Below are 20,808 nucleotides of genomic sequence, written 5' to 3'. Positions count from 1 at the left end.
GATGAGTTTTCATGAATTATCTATGTACACATTTCTTAAGATAAATTATTAAAAAGGAAATCTAGCTTCATTTATGTCCACAAATATTATCTCTAGCCTGTATTAATCTGCTTGAGAATAAATTCAGGTTATCTGTACGGTTTTCTTTAAAAATATGTGACAAAACATTTAAATTAATATTTTCTTTAAAAAAGAAAATGATGTGAAGTAGGTGCAATGCTGAACCAGTTGCATACCTTACCTTGTATTAATATGACCATTATTGAAAATTAGAAAGTTTTAATTATAAGGTCAATTCTTAAAATTTACATCACCATATGTTTCAGTTTTGGGAAATGCATATTGCATAGTACAGAATGTTTTAATGATTATTTAAGAAAATGGATTCCTGAGAGATTTGACATTTTGGTATATTATTTATTTGAATTTCACTGCTTCTTAATTTTCCTTGTAATTGGGAAAGTTCTGATAGACTCTATCATACCAGATCTTAAAATCCACAGACTGCTAAAACATGGAAATATGAATGGAGGTATCTAAAAACATAATGTACAGAGTCTGAGCCTTGAAGCTTATATTTCTGAAAATTCCATCGGTGCTTTTACAGTTGTAGAATTTGACTTTTGGGGAAACAGGTTTGGGAGACTAAAGTTGCAAACAAGGATGAGTTCTTATATATTTTTATTTTTTACTAACCCAGAACACTGAAGTAAACTCTAAACAAATAATTTATGAAAATTTTACAGATTTCAAATTAGGTAAGCCTTAAGCAGTGAATTTCTGTTTATTGACCCTAATGACTGAAAATATTTCCTTCCCCCAAAGTTTTGGTGGAGTGGTTATATTCATTTTTTCTTATGCAAATTGAGTAGTTTATGTCTTCTCCTTCCTTCAGGTTCTTACTACCTTTCTGATTTTATGACTCAGGAGTAATGGATGCCTGCTCATTTCTCATTATGGACCCAGAGACAGACTTGGATGTGTGAGCAAGGAAGAAGCTTTGGAAAATCTTCACTTATTCAGTGATTATTTCTGATCCTTTGCTATGCTTTTTAAAACCTAAGGCATGAGCAAGGCTGAGCTCTCTGACTTGGATCAGGGAATCCTTTCCTAATCTAAATTCCCTTCTACATCAGACATAGGAGTCTTATTTCTAAGACCTGGTTTTAATTTTCTTTCCTAAGCTTGAATTACAAAAACCTCTGCACCTGCTTGGTCATCCACTTTGTCACATATGTGTACATACGTACATACATACATACATATGTACATGACAAAGTATATATATATGTATATATATACACACAAATATATATAAATAATCTTTCAGTACCTCATTTTCTAATATGCCTCACTTGAATAACTGAATTGAATCTCTTAGTTGAGGTAGATGCAGTCAGAACTGAATCTGCATGTACACAATTGATTAATGGCCCATTAGCTCGTAAGGACAGTTTATGGTTCGGAAAGAATGTGTGTATATTTATTGGTATCATAGTAATATATTGAGATGTAAAAGGTGACCCTGATTTTTCAAGTTACAAAAACATTATTACAGAAACAAAACAAAAGGAAAATTTCTCCCATCCAATTTAATCTTACCAAATTAAGCACTTTACTTTTTGTTTTAAGCTGTTTCTTAAGAAATACAGATTTTTCTTTATACCCATGATTTAGATGAATTACCCAGTTATATTGCTCAGTAATGGGCCAAATCACCCTCATCTACTCTGGTTATAGACCCCCAATGTCCTTAGAATATGGTATCATTTTAGAAAGTAGAGGATAAAAAGCGCACCTGTGCTAATAGCAGCTGTGATGGGAGGTTGGTTTGTCTACCAGAAATTCTTGCTATTTCATAGCCCTTCCACCCAAGTTCAATTCAGGGAATAATTGCTGAGCATCATTCATTTGTATTTGAGCACTCTTAGTGGTTTGGGTTGGCCTCAAGTTAGAGTACTGACTGTTGTGGAGGAGGTTAGTCGTATTGCAGGGCACGGTGAGGCAGTGATAAGAATGATATGGAGGGGCTTCCCTGGTGGTGAAGTGGTTAAGAATCCGCCTGCCAATGCAGGGGACATGGGTTCGAGCCCTGGTCCGGGAAGATCCCACATGCCGCAGAGCAACTAAGCCCATGCGCCGCAACTACTGAGCCTGTGCTCTAGAGCCCACGAGCCACAACTACTGAAGCCCGTGCACCTAGAGCCCGTGCTCTGCATCAAGAGAAGCCACTGCAATGAGAAGCCTGCGCACCACAACGAGGAGTAGCCCCTGCTCGCCACAACTAGAGAAAGCCCGCTTGCAGCAACAAAGACCCAACTCAGCCATAAACAAACAAACAAATAAATAAATTTATTTAAAAAAAAACGAATGGTATGGAGTGTTGGGGGAAGGAGGTAAGGTATAAGTCACCCCAGGTGGGCAGAACTCAGCATACACTGACTTCAGTTAATATTTTGAAACATCCCTCTTCTAATCCCCCGAATGTTGACTTGGAAACTATTGGCTTGGAAGATATTTCTTTCAAGAGAAAGTACAGATGTTATAAAACCAAAAAAAAAAAGTACTCGTTCATGGCCATAACCAAATTTTTACCCATGTTACAAGCAAGCAAGAAGGATGAAAAATGTCCACTTCCAGATCTGTTTCTTTTGTTTCATCACCCATGCTCCTGGGTATCTTCAAGGTTCATTCCTACTCCATAAATTCTCAAAGTGTTGATTTCAAAAACCAGAAGAAAGAAAAAGGCAGGGGCCAGATTTAAGGGAATATGGGAATAGAGGGGCTGGTAGGAAGGAAAGCTGGAAAAGCCAGCCCAGGAGTATTAATCCAGTGTTTACACAGTAAGGAGAGTGATTTCTTTATGTGGTTAGTAAATTTTCTATGATGGAGATTTCTGAAAAGAAAGTTCTGAAATTATTTGAAAAGTGGCAGCATACATTAAGTATTAAACTTTTCAAGGAGACAGTTTTGAAGAGCAGCATAGTTTTTGTTTAAGTGTTGACATGCTTATTTAGAAAAGAATTAGTCTTGCTGCAGATCATATTAAATGGTTTAAAATAGCTGATGAGTGGAACAGATGTTGGTTGCAATTCATGATTCCATGATGAAGTGTAGATCTCTTGGTCCAGTTTTCAGTATCAAGTTGAGTTTTCTGTCTTTGATTCTAGCCACCATTTAAGTCAAACACTTTAGGGCTTGTTGAAGTCTCAGAAGTAACAATGTAGAGGGATCAGAGGATGATCATTTTAGTAAAAATAAAAGTTGGTTCATGCATTTAAAGTCAGGTATTATACATGCTATAATATCTGAAAGAAAATGGAAGCTTCTAGTGTTCATGAGATGGCAACTCAAAAAAACAGACTTTACAGCTTTTGAGATATTAATTATACAACAACAGTCTGGCTTGTTGGAAAAGGAAAAGGAAAAAAAAAGTGAGCTGAATAGTCCCAGGTCAGTTTCATTTACCTTTAAGATATTCCTTCCAAAGATAGATCATGGTGTAAATTGAGTGGAAATAGACTGGTGGGAACACTACTTGTAGCTATAGACAGGGCTATGGTGTAAGTAATCAGTTGAAATAAACTGCTCAAAAAACTAAAAGCTTGATTTTTTTTTTTTTTTTAAGGAACAGCTTTCGTTGGAGCACTCAGTAAAATGAAAGGATTAAAATGAAATTCTTATAACATACATCAAGATTACAGGTGTAAATAATCATTAGAAAACGTCCATTTTCATAGGATATCTTCTTTAATAGTTTTACCGTGGATTTTGTTGATTTTTTCTAATCTTTTGTCGTTTGCATTCTCTTGTAAATCCTTTCTTGTAATATTTAAAAATTGTTATTAAAAACTAATGAGGATTAATTTTTTAATTAAAATCGCTTTATAGGCAGCTTCCAGGAATATTTTTATTTCTGAAAGCAAGGTATATATAATCAAAGCTTTTTAATAAATAGGTTCATTTTCTTCCTCATATGGGAAATACCCTTTGTTTCATACAGTACCGTGTATTATTTCACACATATTCTTAACAAGTGTTTACCTCAAACTGTTTCTTTTTTAAATACTCAAGTGTATTCATGGACTACTACCCAGAGTTATAAACATAATCACCTTTCAATAGTACATTTATCCTTCACTCATAGGAAGAATAGTTCCTTTTACTGCTGAAGCTCATCAAGTGTTCTTTTTTTTCCTACCCATATGTTTTTAAAGTGATCAGTTATCAGCAACGTTGCCTAAGTGCATTTATAATTCCAGTTATATTTATTTTAGTTACTCCTTCAGTAAATATTTTGGCATGTCTTCTGTTTGTACCTTTCTACAGAAAAGGTAAGGATATTTTCACCTTACATTTTTAAATTTTTCATGGTAGTATGAGAATTATGAAGCATGAAAACATCTAAATGTCAGGATTGCATTATTTTATTTAGAATGTTAGCTTAATGTATAAATTCAGTTGCAAACGCTACTCTCAGGGTTTCTCCTGTGGTTGCTGTAAGTGAGCTGGTTGACTAATAAAATTATCTCTGAAGGACAAAGGTTGTAATCAGACCTAAAGGTTGTAATCAAACTCGATGCTCGGTTATGATGGCAGGGTGCAGATGAATACTTCTCAAAAGAATAATTCCTAAACATTTTCTGATTTTCTTATCAAGGTTTTCTTAGAATGAAAAGCTGCAAAACTGTATAATATCAAATATATTTTAAGGTAGCTTGTGCTTTAAAAGGGTGAAAATTCCAAATCTCAATAAACAGTCAATAAATATTTAACTGAGTATCTACTATACTTCTAGATTTGTGTGGGGACCTTCAAAGACTATTAAGATATGGTTTTCGCCCTTAAGGAAATTTATGGTCCTTTTTAAAAAAAACTTATTTTTAATTTTTAAAAATTCTTTGGCTGTGTTGGGTCTTAGTTGTGGTACGCAGGATCGTCGTTGGAACACGCAGGGTTTTTTGTTGCAGCGCTCGGTCTCTTCATTTTGGCGCTCGGGCTTCTGTCTAGTTGCGGCGCACAGGTTTCTATCTAGTTATGGCATGCAGTTTTTTTCTCTCTCTAGTTGTGGTATGCAGTCTCCAGAGCACGTGGGCTCTGTAGTTTGCAGCACACGGGCTCTCTTGTTGAGGTGTGTGGGCTCAGTAGTTGTGGTGTGGGGGCTTAGTTGCTCCGCGCATGTGGGATCCTAGTTCCCCCAATCAGGGATCGAACCTGCGTCCCCTGCATTGGAAGGCAGACTCCTTACCGCTGGACCACCAGGGAAGTCCCTATGGTCCTTTTTGAAGAGACAAGGTTAATAGCTATGAAAATTTAAATTCAGGAGTTTTAGAATAACTGATGTGAGGTTCTTGAAAGTGGTAATAATGAAGTTTGAAGCTGTTGCTCATGTGGCTTTGACTTGAGCTTAAATATTAAAGGAAATGATGTAAGATTTGTTCTATTTATTTAGGTAACAGCAGATTGAGTTACTTTTCTGGGACTAATTCAACAATTTTAGGCTAGTCCTAGAATTTTAGGTTCCTAAGAGAATAATCTTTGGTTTAAATTATTTTGTAAGAATGTTTTATAAAAAGGGGATGTCCATCTCAAAATACTTTAATGTTATTTCAAAATACTTTAATGTTATTTCATTTTAAAAAGTAATTTGTAGTATCTTTCCCTTCTGTGTGTATGTATTCTTTTTTTAAAATAGTTTTTTTCTCTTTTAAAATATTTATTCTTCTAGTTTAATTTATTTTATTTTTGGCTACGTTGGGTCTTTGTTGCTGCACTCAGGCTTTCTCTAGTTGTGGCGAGCAGGGGCTGCTCTTCGTTGTGGTTCGTGGGCTTCTCATCGTGGTGACTTCTCTTGCTGTGGAGCATGGGCTCTAGGCTCGCGGGCTTTAGTAGTTGTGGGGCTCAAGCTCAGTAGCTGTGGCGCATGGGCTTAATTGCTGCACAGCATGTGGGATCTTCTCGGACCAGGGCTGGAACCCGTGTCCCCTGCATTGGCAGGCGGATTCTTAAGCACTGCGCCACCGGGGAAGTCCCTGAGTATTCTTTACTTCTCTACCTTTGCTCATGCGTTGCCCTCTGCTCATAATGCCTTTCTCTGACAACTGGGCCTTAACGCCCTCTCGGCCCCTACATCCTACTCTACATTCCCGTGAAACCAGATCACTTGTCATCTCATCTATGAACATGACTTCCAATTTCAGTCATCTTCTGTTTTCCTGTAAGATTTTGTTTGCCCTGCCAGTCATGTTCGGTTATTCACTCATGTGACTCTCCTCTTTCACATTGGTGCTTTTCTTGAGGATAGATGTTAATTACATGTGTATTTGGGATGCCTAGCATAATGTTGGACACATAGTAGATAGTTGTTGGATAAATTATTGAATTACCTAAATTCTCAATGCTCAGAACCAGTGGTTGGTTTTTGATATTTGTATTGTAGATGGTTAAGTTATGTGGTCATCATTTTCATAGATATATCTAGGTTTACAGCTATAAGCCTTCGTCTTTCTCTATTTTCAGTAATAAAGAAGCTCAGGGCTAATGGTGATTCATTTAACATGAGCTGATGAAAGTCATGAGCTTATTTAGTCTTATAAATCAGACAGAATTCATCAGAATTTACTGAAATATTAACCTTTAAACACTAGCTTTTTTTTTACAGAAAGTTTATATATAGTTTTTATAATTCTAAATTGAGATGTAATTTTTTAATTCATTCATTTAGCAAATATTTATTGAATGTCTTCTCAACTCTAGGCCCTCAGGTAGGCTTCGGAGATACAGTAGTGAGCAAGAAACACATAAGTTCATGGAGCTTCATTTAAAAACAAAAAGAATAAAGGTAAAGCATGAATATGCTGAATAATTCAAAATTTTAAACTTCTTTGGTTGATATAACTAAATTAGTTAAATTTAATTTAGATAATCACATTTTATATGTCTAACTAATTTAGTTAAAATGTTATAATCAAGGTTTAGAATCCTTATGCTTTTAAAAATACAGGTAACTTGGAAATTTCTATTGATTTTGATGGTGATTACGTTTAATACAGATGTAATTATGTATTTACAGAAAATCTATAATTAGCATCTTGAATTGGAGCTGGTTCACCTTACAGTGACTTAATAACTATCTGCTTCATTTACTTGTCTTTTTTTAAACTACTTTATTGGAGTATAATTGCTTTACATTGTTGTGTTTCTGCTGTATAACAGAGTGAATCAGCGATACATATACATATATCCCCATATCCCCTCCCTCCCACCCTCCCTATCCCACCCCTCTAGGTGGTTACAAAGCAACGAGCTGATCTCCCTGTGCAATGTGACTGCTTCCCACTAGCTGTCTCTTTTACATTTGGTAGTGTATATATGTCAGTGCCACTCTCTCACTTCGTCCCAGCTTTCACTTCCCACTCCCCGTGTGCTCAAGTGCATTCTCTACATCTGCGTCTTTATTCCTGTCCTACCCCTAGGTTCTTCAGAACCTTTTTTTTTTTTTTAGATTCCATATATATGTGTTAGCATAGGGTATTTGTTTCTCTCTTTCTGACTTCACTCTGTATAACAGACTCTAGGTTCATCCACCTCACTATAAATAACTCAATTTTGTTTCTTTTTATGGCTGAGTAATATTCCATTGTATATATGAGCCACATCTTCTTTATCCATTCATCTGTCGATGGACACTTGGGTTGCTTCCATGTCCTAGCTATTGTAAATAGAGCTGCAATGAACACTGTGGTACATGACTCTTTTTGAATTATGGTTTTCTCAGGGTCTATGCCCAGTAGTGGGATTTCTGGGTCATATGGTAGTTCTATTTTTAGTTTTTTAAGGAACCTCCATACTGTTCTCCATAGTGGCTGTATCGATTTACATTCCCACCAAAAATGCAAGAGGGTTTCCTTTTCTTCACACCCTCTCCAGCATTTATTGTTTGTAGATTTATTTATTTATTTATTTATTTATTTATTTTTGCGGTACGTGGGCCTCTCACTGTTGTGGCCTCTCCCGTTGTGGAGCACAGGCTCCAGACACGCAGGCTCAGTGGCCATGGCTCACGGGCCCAGCCGCTCTGCGGCATGTGGGATCTTCCCGGACCGGGGCACGAACCCGTGTCCCCTGCATTGGCAGGCGGACTCTCAACCACTGCGCCACCAGGGAAGCCCTGTTTGTAGATTTTTTGATGATGGCCATTCTGACTGGTGTGAGGTGATACCTCACTGTAGTTTTGATTTGCATTTCTCTGATGATTACTCATGTTGAGATCCTTTCATGTGTTTCTTGACAATTTGTATATCTTCTTGGGAGAAATGTCTATTTAGGTCTTCTATCCATTTTTGGATTGGGTTGTTTGTTTTTTTTGATATTGAGCTACATGAGCTGCTTGTATATTTTGGAGATTAATCCTTTGTCAGTTGCTTCCTTTGTAAATACTTTCTCCCATTGTGAGTGTTGTCTTTTCGTCTTATGGTTTCCTTTGCTGACAAAAGCTTTTAAGTTTCATTAGGTCCCATTTGTTTATTTTTGTTTTTATTTCCATTTCTCTAGGAGATGGGTCAAAAAGGATCTTGCTGTGATTTATGTCATGGAGTGTTCTGCCTATGTTTTCCTCTAAGAGTTTGATAGTGTCTGGCCTTACATTTAGGTCTTTAATCCATTTTGAGTTTATTTTTGTGTATGGTGTTAGGGAGTGTTCTAATTTCATTCTTCTACTTGTAGCTGTCCAGTTTTCCCAGCACCAGTTATTGAAGAGGCTGTCTTATCTCCATTGTATATTCTTGCCTCCTTTATCAAAAATAAGGTGACCATTTGAGCCTGGGTTTATCTCTGGGCTTTCTATCCTGTTCCATTGATCTATATTTCTGTTTTTGTGCCAGTACCATACTGTCTTGATTACTGTACCTTGGTAGTATAGTCTGAAGTCAGGGAGTGTGATTCCTCCAGCTCCGTTTTTCTTTCTCAAGATTGCTTTGGCTATTGTGTTTCCATACAAATTGTGAAATTTTTTGTTCTACTTCTGTGAAAAATTCCATTGGTAATTTGATAGGGATTGCATTGAATCTGTAGATTGCTTTGGGTAGTATAGTCATTTTCACCATGTTGATTCTTCCAATCCAAGAACATGGTACATCTCTCCATCTGTTTGTATCATCTTCAGTTTCTTTCATCAGTGTCTTATAGTTTTCTGCATACAGGTTTTTTGTCTCCTTAGGTAGGTTTATTCCTAGGTATTTTATTCTTTTTATTGCAGTGGTAAATGGGAGTGTTTCCTTAATTTCTCTTTCACATTTTTCATCATTAGTGTATTGGAATGCAAGAGATTTCTGTGCATTAATTTTGTACCCTGCTACTTTACCAAATTCATTGATTAGCTCTAGTAGTTTTTGGTAGCATCTTTAGGATTCTCTGTGTATACGATCATGTCATCTGCAAACAGTGACAGTTTTACTTCTTTTCTGATTTGTATTCCTTTTATTTCTTTTTCTTCTCTGATTGCTGTGGCTAAAACTTCCAAAACTATGTTGAATAATAGCAGTGAGAGTGGGCAACCTTGTCTTGTTCCTGATCTTAGTGGAAATGGTTTCAGTTTTTCACCTTTGAGAACGATGTTGGCTGTGGGTTTGTCATATATGGCCTTTATTATGTTGAGGTAAGTTCCCTCTATGCCTACTTTCTGGAGAGTTTTTATCATAAATGGGTGCTGAATTTTGTCAAAAGCTTTTTCTGCATCTATTGAGATGGTCATATAGTTTTTATCCTTCAATTTGTTAATATGGTGTGTTATCACATTGATTGATTTGCATATATTGAAGAATCCTTGCATTCCTGGGATAAACCCCACTTGATCATGGTGTATGATCCTTTTAATGTGCTTCTGGACTCTGTTTGCTAGTATTTTGTTGAGGATTTTTACATCTATGTTCATCAGTGATGTTGGCCTGTAGTTTTCTTTTTTTGAGACACCTTTCTCTGGTTTTGGTGTCAGGGTGATGGTGGGCTCGTAGAATGAGTTTGGGAGTGTTCCTTCCTCTGCTATATTTTGGAAGAGTTTGAGAAGGATACGTGTTAACTCTTCTCTAAGTGTTTGATAGAATTTGTGTGTGAAGCCATCTGGTCCTGGACTTTTGTTTGTTGGAAGGTTTTTAATCACAGTCTCAATTTCAGTGCTTGTGATTGGTCTGTTTATATTTCTTCCTGGTTCAGTCTCAGAAGGTTGTGCTTTTCTAAGAATTTGTCCATTTGTTGCAGGTTGTCCATTTTATTGGTATATAGCTGCCTGTAGTAATATCTCATGATCCTTTGTATTTCTGCAGTGTCAGTTGTTACTTCTCCTTTTTCATTTCTAATTCTGTTGATTTGAGTCTTCTCACTTTTTTTCTTGATGAGTCTGGCTAATGGTTTATCAATTTTGTTTATATTCTCAAAGAACCAGCTTTTAGTTTTATTGATCTTTGATATTGTTTTCTTCATTTCTTTTTCATTTATTTATGATCTGATCTTTATGATTTCTTTCCTTCTGCTAAGTTTGGGGTTTTTTTTGGTTCTTCTTTCTCTAATTGCTTTAGGTATAAGGTTAGGTTGTTTATTTGTGCTTTTTCTTGTTTCTTGAGGTAGAATTGTATTGCTCTGAACTTCCCTCTTAGAACTGCTTTTGCTGCATCCCATAGGTTTTGCACTGTCGTGTTTTCATTGTCACTTGTTTCTAGGTATTTTTTGATTTACTCTTTGATTTCATCAGTGATCTTTTGGTTATTTAGTAGCGTATTATTTAGCCTCCACGTGTTTGTATTTTTTACTGTTTTTTCACTGTAATTGATATCTAGTCTCATAGCGTTGTGGACGGAAAAGATACTTGACACAATTTTAATTTTCTTAAATTTACCAAGGCTTGGTTTGTGATCCAAGATATGACCTATCCTGGAGAATGTTCCATGAGCACTTGAGAAGAAAGTGTATTCTGTTGTTTTGGGATGGAATGTCCTATAAATATCAATTAAGTCCATCTTGTTTAATGAGTCATTTAAAGCATGTTTCTTTATTTATTTTCATTTTGGTTGATCTGTCCATTGGTGAAAATGGGGTATTAACGTCCCCTACTATTATTGGGTTACTGTTGATTTCCCCTTTTATGGCTGTTAGCGTTTATCTTATGTATTGAGGTACTCGTATGTTTGGTACATAAATATTTACAGTTGTTTTGTCTTCTTCTTGGATTGATCCCTTGATCATTATGTAGTGTCCTTCTTTGTCTTTCGTAACAGGCTTTATTTTAAAGCCTATTTTGTCCGATACAAGAATTGCTACTCCAGCTTTCTTTTGATTTCCATTTGTGTAGAATATATTTTTCCATCCCCTCGCTTTCAGTTTGTATGTGTCCTTAGGTCTGAAGTGGGTTTCTTGTAGACAGCGTATATACAGGTATTGTTTTGGTATCCATTCAGTCAGTCTGTGTCTTTTGGTTGGAGCATTAAACCACTTACATTTAAGGTAATTTTCGATATGTATGTTCCTGTTGCCATTTTCTTAATTGTTTTGTGTTTGTTATTGTAGGTCTTTTCCTTGTCTTGTGTTTTCCTGCCTAGAGAAGTTCCTTTAGGATTTGTTGTAAAGCTCCTTTGGTGGTGCTGAGTTCTTTTAGCTTTTGGTTGTCTGTAAAGGTTTTAATTTCTCCGTCGAATCTGAGTGAGATCCTTGCTGGATAGAGTAATGTTGGTTGTAGGTTTTTCTCTTTCATCACTTTAAATATATCCTGCCACTCCCTTCTGGCTTGCAGAGTCTCTACTGAAAGAGCAGCTGTTAACCTTATGGGGATTCCCTTGTATGTTATTTGTTGCTTTTCCCTTGCTGCTTTTTATATTTTTGTTTGTATTTAATTTTTAATAGTTTTATTAATATGTGTCTTGGCGTGTTTCTTCTTGAATTTATCCTGTATGGGGCTGTCTGTGCTTCCTGGACTTGACTATTTCCTTTCCCATATTAGGGAAGTTTTCAACTGTAATCTCTTCAAATATTTTCTCAGTCCCTTTCTTCTTCTCTTCTTGTTCTGGGACCTCTGTAATTCGAATGTTGGTGCATTTAATGTTGTCCCTGAGGTCTCTGAGACTGTCCTGAATTCTTTTCATTCTTTTTTCTTTATTCTGCTCTGTGGTAGTTATTTCCACTATTTCGTCTTCCAGGTCTCTTATTTGTTCTTCTGCCTCAGTTATTCTGCTATTGATGCCTTCTAGAGAATTTTAAATTTCATTTATTGTGTTGTTCATCATTGTTTGTTTGTTCTTTTCTTTTTCTAGGTCCTTGTTAAACATTTCTTGTATTTTCTCCTTTCTATTTCCAAGATTTTGGATCATCTTTACTGTCATTACTCTGAATTCTTTTTCAGGTAGACTGCCTATTTCCTCTTCATTTGTTTGGTCTGGTTTTTACCTTGCTCCTTCATCTGCTGTGTACTTCTCTGTCTTCTCATTTTGCTTAACTTACAGTGTTTGGGGTCTCCTTTTCACAGGCTGCAGGTTTGTAGTTCCCATTGTTTTTGGTGTCTGCCCCCAGTGGGTAAGGTTGGTTCACTGGGTTGTGTAGGCTTCCTGGTGGAGGGGACTGATGCCTGTGTTCTGCTGGATGAGGCTGGATCTTGTCTTTCTGGTGGGCAGGTTTGCGTCCAGTGGTGTGTTTTGGGGTGTCTGTGAACTTCTTATGATTTTAGGCAGCCTCTGTGCTAATGGGTGGGTTGTTTTCCTGCCTTGCTGTTTGTTTGGCTTGGGGTGTCCAAAACTGGAGCTTGCTGGTCGTTGAGTGGCGCTGGGTCTTAGGGTTGAGATGGGAGATCTCTGGGAGAGCTCTGTCCAATTGATATTACATGGGGCCAGGAGGTCTCTGGTGATCCAGTGTCCTGAACTCGGCTCTCTCACCTCAGAGGCTAAGGGCTGACACCCGGCTGGAGCACCAAGACGGTTTTGGGAAGTCTGAGATCTTCTGCCAGCGATCAGTAGGTGTTCTGTAGGAGTTGTTCCATATGTAGATGTATTTTTGATGTATTTGTGGGGAGGAAGGTGATCTCCACGTCTTACTCCTGTGCCATCTTGAAGTTCTTCTGCTTCATTTACTTTTGTAAATAGTAAAGTCGGGACTTTCCTGGTGGCGCAGTGGTTAAGAATCCGCCTGCCAATGTAGGGGATACGGGTTTGAGCGCTGGTGCAGGAAGATCTCACATGCCGCGGAGGAAGTAAGCCCATGTGTCACAACTACTGAACCTGTGCTGTAGAGCCCGCTAGTCACAACTACTGAGCCCGCATGCCACCAGTACTGAAGTCTGTGTGCCTAGAACCAGTGCTCTGCAGTAAGAGAAGTCACCGCAATGAGAAACCCACGCACCATGAGGAAGAGTAGCCCCCACTCACCACAAGTAAAGAAAGCCCGCGTGCAGCAACAAAGACTCAATGCAGCAATCAATCAGTCAATACATAAATATAATAGCTAAGTCTTTGTGTTTCAAATAAACTTTCAAAATTCACCTCAGTAAATATTAAAATACCTTATTCCTTTAAATGGTATATTACATTTTTAAAGGAAAAAATTCACATTCTACCCCTTGATTATGTGGAACATGCTTTAATGTTTCAAGGATGAAAAATGCATTTTCTGTAGAAAACAGATGAAATGGATTCTTGTTGACTCATGATTTAAATTGAGTCAGTTCAAGACAAATTGTGACGGGGCTTCCCTGGTGGCGCAGTAGTTGAGAGTCCGCCTGCCCGGCGGCTAGGCCCGTGATCCATGGCCGCTGAGCCTGTGCATCCGGAGCCTGTGCTCTGCAATGGGAGAGGGGGCAACAGTGAGAGGCCCGTGTACCGCAAAACAAAAACAAAAACAAAAACAAATTGTGACGAGTAAAGAGTTGCTCTTCTATTCCAAGAAGTAATGACTAACTGAAAAGTTATTTACATTCTATCTTACAATACATTATCTGAGTTTCTTGCCATATATATGCATTCTGAATGATCTTTGGGGTAGACAATAGGTATGTGGTAGGTGTTAGAAAGTCGGGGATTAAGATATGTAACAACTCTGCAAATAAGTTATTATATAAAGTGACTATGTAGAGTGACTGTGTAGAATATCAAGGTTAAATGACATATTTGAAAGCAAACTCAAAAAAAACATTGTTATTAATGCAAGGTTGTTATTATTAGAGATGGTATTTTCTATTTTATTGAGAATATGGGACAGTTTTAAGATTCAAAATTTCTGGCTTGAATATTTTTGTGAACTGTAATATATATTGAGTCCCTTCTGTTAACCTCTCTCTCTCCTAGTCACTCTTTGGCTGTTAATGCTGCCTGTAGTCCAGGGTAACACTTTCTTGGCAAAAGGAAGGTTAACAATCCTTAAACAAAGGAGTTAAAGACATGAACCTCATTGTAGCTGCCCCTCCCTCCCACCCTCTGTTCCTCCTTTCATTCCTTTATTCCTTCTGAATTTATAGAAGATTATTGTTAGTGAAAGCTGTAGAGGGAAAACAGATAATAATATAAACTTTATTTTTTTAATATAGAAGTTTACTCCATAGTTTCTTAACCCCAGACCTTGAGATTGGATTTGTTTTAGAATACATAATTTCTTGAATTTTAAAAACTTGAGTTAGTGATATGTACTGTATATTGTATAACATTCCCCAGAGTGATCTGTGGTAGAACCCTGTAATCATATAGGGCAGTATTTTTGAATTGAAACGTATTAACATACACATTGAGTGGGATAAATGAGGACTATAATTATCCTTGTTTCAGTCCAGGTCATGTTTTACCAATAAATAAGTTATGTAAATTTTGGTTTTCAGAATGTTTTGGATTTTAGAATCTTTTGATAAGGGATTATGGACTTCTCCCTCTTTGTTTTAATGTTCCCAAAGGTCTGTAGAAACTATTCCTGTGAAGAGAGGAAGACCTTTTTTTTATCTTCATGAACCATATGTATGCCTGGTTGAGATAATGTGTATATATAAAAACACATTTATACAATATACATATGTGTACATATACATACATACAAATTTAGGGGAGCACGTGCATGTTGTGTTTGTGTGTGTGGCACAGAGAGAGAGAGAGAGAGGAAGGTGAGTGGGGGGAGGGAGAGGGAGAGAAGTGTGTGTTTGTGGATGGTAGGGACAGGGTAGGGATGGGGAGGGGGGAGTCATGATCTGGGTCTGTGTAGCTGTTTCACCCTTGTGCTAGCTCGGATTTGGTTACTAACATGGTGTGAAATAAAACCTTAGTTGCAGTTTCACAGCTTTGTTAGCACTTAAGCTTATCACTAACAAATTCTCTTGACAGAGATAAAACCTAGAAATTCTGTGTAAAATTACAATCAGAATGTTCTGTGTGCCATACAAAATAACAGTAAAAATTTTTACAGTCAAAACGGAGTATGACTTAAACTACTTCTTACTAATCCTAAAGGAGTATGGTGTTTTATAGTCACCCAAAGAAGCAGTTTTATTTTGCCTATTTAATAATTAGTGAGTAGACTGTGGTTCAAGACAGGAAGTGAAGAATGCCTGAGCCAGTTGGAGTGGTAATAGTAATTTAGGTAAGCAGAAACTAATGTTCCGAATTGGAAATAGACCAGGGCATTGGGGATTAACACCATCCCATTATGAAAAGTCTCATGAGATCTCAGATGACCTCAAGAGGCCTGCACTTTTGTTTATAATTGTTTATAAGAACCTTTGTAAGATTGTTCTAAGAGACTATGAAAAATACTCAGGCTATAATATTGCTTACCAGTAAATGTGGTAGAAATTACCTTTCTTTCTATTCAGTTGTAGAGCAACTTATTTTAGGCCCTGAATCAGTCAGATGAAATGAACTCTTGGGTTGAAATGCTATATTTCTTTTTAAATATCAAAACCTTTAGTATTTCTTAAGTTTAAGGCCCCTAACCTTTACAAACATTACTGTATGAGAAGATAAACTTTCATACCCTTCCAGTACTTTTCTCCAATCTCTGTGTTCTTTGCTGACAACAGCAATTGTATGTACTTTGTGAGGTCAATAAATGCTGATTTCTGCAAGAAAAAAGCTCTTAGGAAGTGAGCTTAGTTGTGAAGGGGAAGCACAAAGATTGAGGTAATTGAATGAGAAGTCTTGCAAAGGATTATTTAAAAGTGTGGGTCAGAAGCCAAATTAATATTACTTCCCTTGGGTCTCCCAATCTTCATGTGTATATCATGATTTATTTTGGCTTACCTGGTTAGTTTATACAGATATGTGGATGGTAGTGAAGTGGCATTATCAAATTCTCTTCTTTTTCATACCCAAAGCTGAATATGTATGCTTGTAACTGTAGTTCTTGTTTTCATAAAAAGCGTACTAATAAATTTAAAGCCATGTAATTTAAGGCTATAAAATAGATGGCATTTAGTGAAGAAAGGTTGACCTTATAGTGTATCTTTATTTACCCCATGATTCCTACTTAATTGAAATCTACTTTTTTATGATTCCTTTTAGGATACCAAGGCTTATGAATTCTACTGTAAACTGCTTAATTCTGAATAATTATTTTTCCTATTTAAATGGGGAGCTAAATGCCCAAAAGGTATTTCCTGTAGTTTTTCTTAAATGACAGAATTTAGAAGTTATTATGTAGAAAAACCAACTAGACCAACTATGAGGTAGAGGGAATTTTAGTTATGAGGTTTTCATTGTTTATTAAATTAAACTGTGTGGTTTGGAGAGTGGGCAGAAAGGGAAGAGGAACATTTTGAAATTATGCCTTACAGGTTTCAATATTTTGTCAGCTTTTTGTGATGCTATAGATGACTGTAATTTGAAACTTGAAATCTGAAAGGTTTGTGGATTAGATGATTCACATACTGTTGGGTTTTCCACATGGCTTAAATTCTTTATAGAAACAGTTTTACAGACACATAGCATGAGGACAGGATCATATTTATTCTATAGGATTTGAAAACCAGTGACCTATGTTCTAAGAAGATCAAAGTCTGGTTTTATTCAACATTGTAAAAAAATTGCCTTATATTATTGCTTACATTTCAGTTTTTTGATGTGTGTATTATCAATGTTGACTCAAATTAACTGAAAGTGTTGACAGAATCACAGGAAAAAATTTGAAATCATGTTGTAAATAAAATTTAAATACTACTTTTAAAAATAAAACTATACGCTTACAGACTGTTATGTATGATCTGTGTTTCCATGAGGAAATGTTGATTAAGCACTTTCCATTTTGGTATTACAGTATGTCCTGTTGTAAGTTGCTGACTGTGGAAAAATCTTTTAAGTCAAAAAAGCTGCTCAGCTTAAACCCCTAGATTTACTATGGCAGAAACCAGAAATAGAAATCTACCAGCAATTTTATAATCTATTGAATTCCTGTACATCTTTTAGAGTAAGTTAGTTTTAAAAGAAGTTGTTGACTGTAGAACTGAAGTACATTTGTATATCCTTGTACACAAAGGATCTTACTTGATTTATTAAATACATGTCTGCAGTTTTTTCAAAAAAGGAAGCCCTAGCCTAGAGTGACAGAATTTTCTCTGTTTAGTATACTTGTGAGAGATGTTGTTAACCTATAAAACTAATTAAATATGATTCTGACAAAACTTGTTTATATGTAATATTTAGCAGGATAGATTTATTTTGGATGAAGCAAAAAGTCTTCAAAATCTATTTTCTGTTAAATGAGTAGCTTATCTTTGTATTTTTTGAGGGTATTTGACTATCCTTGATAACAGAAAAAAGAATCTGGATTTGTAATATTAGTCTACCTAAGTAAGACAAGTTTTTTGAGGATACTTGAATTTTGATGTCTGCTTACAAAGTGCAGTAATTCAGTGTTAAGTGAGATTAAGTCTGCTGTTAAATTATTCCTAGTAGGGGCTGTAGAGTGTGGTTTTGTCTTATGAATAAATGTTTTAAGTTTCTTGTTTAGTGCTTGCTTCTGTTATTAAGAGAAGAGGAAGACAAGGACAGCTTCATGTAGCTGCTGTTTTACATGAAGTTAAGACTCTTGTCAGTGTTAAGTAGCTGTGAAATCTTTATTTCTTTGTAGTAGTTTTGGTGCATGGCGTGATCAATAATTTTTACTTTCAAAAAGCTGTTATTTTTAAAAAAAACAAAAACAAAAAAGGGCTTCCCTGGTGGCGCAGTGGTTGAGAGTCCACCTGCCGATGCAGGGGACACGGGTTCCTGCCCTGGTCTGGGAGGAGCCCACATCCCGCGGAGCGGCTGGGCCCGTGATCCATGGCCGCTGGGCCTGCGCGTCCGGAGCCTGTGCTCCGTGGCGGGAGAGGCCATGGCGGTGAGAGGCCCGCGTACTGCAAAAACAAAAAACCAAAACCAAAAGCAAAAAGCTGTTATTGTTACATTTTAATGATTCAATTTATTTACCAATTAACATTGTACCAAAAGGGAATAGAAATGTGGGTGGCACTTGGGAAAAAAAGCTGTTGTTTGTAGTCTGATAATGTGCTATTTTAAGTTTATGCTTTGGGAGAATTAAATTTGGACTTTGACATCATTCAGAAGTAAGACTTAGATGCATTTTCAAGAAAAACCCAGGAAATAAACTAGCGTGAAGGCTGGTTTTTGTTTCAGAACACAGTGAAGATGTGACTTTTAAAACGCCTTCTAGGGTCTTCCCTGGTGGTGCAGTGGTTGAGAGTACGCCTGCCGATGCAGGGGACACGGGTTCGTGCCCTGGTCCGGGAAGATCCCACATGCCGCGGAGCAGCTGGGCCCGTGAGCCATGGCCGCTGAGCCTGCGTGTCTGGAGCCTGTGCTCCGCAGCGGGAGAGGCCACAACAGTGAGAGGTCCGCGTACCGCAAAAAAAAAAAAAAAAAAGCCTTCTAACCATTCAAAGTAAACCTCTCATTTACCAAGTTAGAGTTAAATTGTTCATAGTGACATATATATTAGTATGTCGTCTTATGTTTACAAAGTTAATGATGTGCTTCAAAATAACAGCTAAAACATATAAGCAATAATTATTGAACAAGGAAATTAAAATACTATTCATGAATACAGTGAAGATTGTTCATTGTACCTTAGTGTTAGCAGAATATTTTAATAGCAACGTTTTATTTTCTATCAGTAAAAGTATACTTTTGTTTGAACTGTTAAGACGAAATTATTCTGTCCAGCATGACTTTAAATGTTAATGCTATAGTTACAGAGAGCATGTGGAGTGTGCATAGAATGTACTTGGGCTTTTAATCACCATTTTTAAAATGTTTTGAAAGATACGTTAAAGCTAACATGAATATAGTAGACAATTAATATTTGAATTGAACTTCAAATTGTATTAAGACCTTGTAGTGTGCCTGAACATTAATTACAAAGTAGTGACTGAGAGTTCAGACCAACAACTCTGACTTTTGATAAGCAGAACAGAGGAGCTTCTTTATGTATGGTGAAAGATGTAAAAACATCATTTTACTTCTTAACAGTTTGACTAATAGATATTGGTGAATACCAAAGTGTTACTGAACCTGTATGTACATAACCACATGACTACAATTCAAGTCACTGATACCTTTGTTCTATACGTTCTCGTAAAAGTACAGTGTAATCTTTTTTTTTTTTTTGCGGTACGCGGGCCTCTCACTGTTGTGGCCTCTCCCGTTGCAGAGCACAGGCTCCGGACATGCAGGCTCAGCGGCCATGGCTCACGGGTCCAGGCGCTCCACGGCATGTGGGATCTCCCCAGACCGGGGCACGAACCCGTGTCCCCTGCATTGGCAGGCGGACTCTCAACCACTGCACCACCAGGGAAGCCCCACTGTAATCTTTTAAAACTAATGCCTGGTTCTAACAAAGATATGCTCACTTAAGAAAATTTGGAAAGTAAAGAAAAAAAGGTTAAAGTAACATTTACAAAGATATGTTAACTATATTTTGACATTTTTATGTTGATTTTCTTTGTGCTCTTTCTCATGTGTATCTATATTATACATGTTTATACCAACATTTAAATTGGGACCATACTGCTTCTGTAATGGTATTAGACTTTAACATTGGAAATATTGGTTCTTTATTTTTTTTTATTTTTTTATTTTTTGCGGTGCGCGGGCCTCTCACTGCTGTGGCCCCTCCCGTTGCGGAGCACAGGCTCCGGATGCGCAGGCTCAGCGGCCATGGCTCACGGGCCCAGCCACTCCGCGGCATGCGGGATCCTCCCGGACCAGGGCACGAACCCGCCTCCCCCGCATCAGCAGGCGGACTCTCAACCACGCCACCAGGGAAGCCCGGAAATATTGGTTCTTTATAATCATATTTACATGCTATAGCTAGAATTTATAGGGGAACATAGTTTTTGCTTTAGAGAAGAGGTCAGTAAGTTTTTTCTGAAAGGGCCAAATAGTAAAATATTTTGGGCTTGGCAGTCCAAGAACAAAATTCAGGATAGAATACAGATTCTCATAACCATTTAAACTGTAACCATTAAAAAATTTCAAAACCATTCTTAACTTGTGGGACTTAAAAAAATAGACAGCTCTCTGGATTTTACCCATCAGATGTAGTTTGCCATACTCTGCTTTAGAAGATTATTTGCTTGTATTTTATTTATATTTTACAATGTGTATGTGTCTAACTCTTTCTTTAACAGTTCTTGACATTACTACCTCAAAGGCACTGAGCCGGCCACTGTGTTAAAACCCAAGGACCCAGATTGTAATTCTAGTCTTATTGCTGCAGGAATCAGTTTGCTGGTTCCTAGAGGGAATGCTAACTTTGACTTAGTAAGTTATGGTACTTGCTGTCTCTGTAGTAGAAAAACTGGCTGAG

General features: G+C 37.0%; 1 protein-coding gene and 1 pseudogene across 9 annotated transcripts in view; one reads left to right on the top strand and one right to left on the bottom strand.

Moving 5' to 3' along the window:
* TCF12 (transcription factor 12) overlaps positions 1-20,808 on the top strand; it is a 380,655-nt gene that overhangs the window by 60,825 nt on the left and 299,022 nt on the right. The window lies entirely within an intron of this gene.
* Positions 1-20,808, bottom strand: part of LOC115802755 (Krueppel-like factor 4 pseudogene) — a 113,002-nt pseudogene that overhangs the window by 39,675 nt on the left and 52,519 nt on the right.

Source organism: Delphinapterus leucas, chromosome 2, assembly GCF_059928025.1.
Source record: "Delphinapterus leucas isolate spDelLeu-1000000601 "Yukka" chromosome 2, BTC_Dleu_Yukka2, whole genome shotgun sequence".
In the NCBI taxonomy this organism is placed as follows: domain Eukaryota; kingdom Metazoa; phylum Chordata; class Mammalia; order Artiodactyla; family Monodontidae; genus Delphinapterus; species Delphinapterus leucas.
The sequence above is the reverse complement of the archived record's forward strand: the minus strand, read 5'-3'. Positions and strand labels throughout refer to the sequence as shown.